Raw genomic sequence first — 3,332 nt, 5'->3', positions numbered from 1 at the left:
TCACTTCCTTCTTCATTTCAGCCTGAGTATTCTTCAATATTTCTAGCTCTTTTCTGAATTCATTCAGAAGTTTATCCCTATCTTCCTTCAGTTCTTTGATTTGTTTCTGTGTACTTTAAATTCACTGAATTCTTTTATCATGTTTATAATTGTTCTTTTGACTTCCATGACCTCCATGACTGCATTATCTCTAGGGGGTTCTCATTATGCTCCTCTAGAGGACTATTGGTATTTGGTGGGGATATGTTATTTTGGTTTTTCATGTTATTATTTTTTCTCTGATTTTGACATGTGAATTTCCTTTGTAGTTTCTGATTCTTGTGTGAGACTCAAGCGTTCAAGTTTAGGTCTGTTTCTTTTTGTACACTTTATGTGTCTTTGTGGTTTACTTTTTGGGCATGAAAAGCTGGTTCATCTGAGCTTCTGGTTCTCTCTCTTGATTTTATATTGGAGTAGCCAGATTGTTTTTGTCTTCAGGAGTTCCCAGAGGTGCAAAGGAAGATGGGGGCACGAAGGGGCCCCAGGGGCTTCTGGGGACTGCACTGAGGAACTGGGTTGGCCTGGATGCAAAGGATCAGGAAGTGGAAAGGTCAGCCCTGGGAGTCCAGGAGAGAGGCTGGCGGATTGTGCAGCCCAGGGAAGCAGAGGGAGGTGAGGGCGGGACCAGGCCCGGAGGGCTCCTGGGAGAGAGGCTGCCAGGTTGTACAGACCAGGGAAGCAGAGGAAGGTGAAGGCAGGGCCAGGCCCAGAGGGCTCCTGGGGACCAGAGATGGAACTGGGCTGGTCTGGATGCAAAGGATCAGAAGCAATGGTGGTTCCTCCGTATCTGGGGCACCAGGGCAAGGAATGGGACAGATCCCAGGCTAGGAGGAGAGACAGGCCGGGAGATGGGAGGGTGAATGAGGCTGGGGGAGTCAAGGCGTGAATGGCGCGATCAAGCTACCGTGGAGAGAGGCCTGCCAGTCTGGTTATTTAAATTTTTAAAAATTTATTTACTTTTGTTTATGATTGTTTTCTCTGCATGACTGTAAATGCACCTTTGTCATGCATTGCTCATAGAGGCCAGAAGAAATCGTCAGAGTCCCTAGAACTGGAGTTACAGATGGTTGTTATCTTCCATACGGGAGCTGGGAAGTGAATGGTCCTCTGTGAGAGCAGCCAGTGCTCTTAACTGCTAAGCCACCTCTCCAGCCAGTTTATTGGTTATTGATGCTGTGTTTTAGAATATTGAAAGGGAAGAATGTGATTAAAAAAAATTAGTCATGATTACAGTGCACATCAAAGCTACAGACTAATTTTTCAGTAATTTCTAATAATTTATCACACATTTTATGGGTCTACATTTTAGGGAACAAATGGGAAGGCCAGAATATTGAAGACTATTATAAAAATCCTGGAAGAAGTCTAAGGTAATTTGCATGCAGAAGTAGAAGCAGAAGCCTGTTGAATTTTAGCATGCCATGAGAATTTAGGAAAAAGAAAACAAATAAGCACAACTTTAAATTTTTTATCATTAGAAACATTTCACCAAAACTACAATATATATGAAATGTAACTTTTTAGCATTTGCTGAATGCTTTGCTTGCAAACAGTAATAGAACCGGAATCAACCAATGTTACTGCTTTGATCTTAGCTCTGTGGGAACCATATTGGAGAACAATCCGTTTTTTAAGTTTAGACCTTTCGGATATGGCAGAAGGCATTCACTTTACCTGATTTGGGGAGCACTGCATGACATATCCTTCTAACAAGTGGTTGGTAATAAGGAAACAATTACTAATGTATTTGTTTAAAATCTTTTTGTTTTCCAAGGTTGACAGGAACACATCAAGAAAATCACAGTGAAAAAAATCCCTATCAGTACATGGAATGTCGGAAGGCACCTGTTAATTCTAGTTCACATTTCAGACATGGAGTTACCCAAACTGCAGGAAAATGTTATCAATGTAATCAGTGTGGTAAATCTCTGAGTTGTTCTGGTTCCCTTCGAAGACATGAAAGAATTCACACTGGAGAAAAACCCTATCAATGCAAACAATGTGATTATACCTTTAGATATCCCAGTGACCTTCAATTTCATGAAAGAGTTCATACTGGAAAAAAACCTTATGAATGTGAACACTGTGGTAAAGCCTTCCAGCGCCATAATTATCTTCGGTTACATGTAAGAACTCACTCTGGAGAGAAACCCTATGAATGTAGTCAATGTGGTAAAACCTTTAGATTTCCTGGTTCCTTACGGTTACACAAAAAAATTCATACTGGAGAAAAACCCTATGAATGTAAATACTGTGGTAAAGCCTTTAGAATTCACAGCCATCTTCAAACACATGAAAAAATTCATACTGGAGAAAAGCCCTATGAATGTAAAGAGTGTGGTAAAGCCTTTACACGCCATAATCGCCTTCGATTGCATGAGAGAATTCATACTGGAGAAAGAGCATATGAGTGTAAACAGTGCAGCAAATCCTATATACATCACTCTTCATTTCTATTACATCAGAGAACTCATACACGAGAAAAACCATGACTCTAAACAATGTGGTAAAACCTGTAGATGTCAGACTTCTCTGCAACGTCATAAAAGAACTCATACAGGAAAAAAATCTTAGGTATATAAACAGTGTGGTTAAGGGTTACATGTCATACTTCAGTTGCACAACTAGTAAAAACCCTGTTAATGTAAACATTGTGGTAAAGCCTTTAGATGTCATTCTTCCCTGTAGTTATATGAAAGAACGCTTACTCAAAAATTTCCTGTTGTTGTAAATATTTAAAAGCCTTTACACATCACCGTGATATCTGGAAATATGAAGTAACTTATATGGAAGAAAAACCCTATTTATGTAACAGTTTGGCAAAGACTTTAAATATTACAGTCATCTTCAATTAGAAAAAAGAACTGCTTGTTTTGTTTGTTTTTACAACATAGATTTGCTGCAAGTGTTATTATATTTACTTCTGTCTGATAGTGGAGATCTCTGTATTGTATCTGTATTTTCATACTTTTGAAGGAGCTTTTGGAAATACTTTCCCTGGATTGTATTTGAAGGTTGTTATTTTCCTTCTATGATTTCTTTTGCCCCTTCAGCTACACATTTAGTTGGTGATAGAAAAATTTCAGCTGCAGTGTATAGAATGCAGGGTATAGAATATATGTGATCCATTGTTGATGTAAAAATTATGCAGTGTGTGATTATGCTTTAAAAAAATTTTTTTTTGAGACAGGGTCTCACTATATAGCGCTGACTGGCCTGGAACTTGCTCTGTAAACCACGCTGGCCTCCATCTTATAGAGATCTGCCTGCTTTTTCCAAGTGCTAGGATTTAG

At 39.1% G+C, this 3,332-nt stretch overlaps 1 pseudogene; it reads left to right on the top strand.

The window, feature by feature from the left end:
* The window catches only part of LOC103726934, a 31,700-nt pseudogene extending 28,880 nt beyond the window's left edge, over window positions 1-2,820 (top strand).
* The last annotated feature ends 512 nt before the right edge of the window (window positions 2,821-3,332 follow it).

The sequence above is a fragment of the Nannospalax galili genome, unplaced genomic scaffold, assembly GCF_000622305.1.
Source record: "Nannospalax galili isolate Female #2095 unplaced genomic scaffold, S.galili_v1.0 scaffold529, whole genome shotgun sequence".
NCBI lineage: Eukaryota > Metazoa > Chordata > Mammalia > Rodentia > Spalacidae > Nannospalax > Nannospalax galili.
The sequence above is the reverse complement of the archived record's forward strand: the minus strand, read 5'-3'. Positions and strand labels throughout refer to the sequence as shown.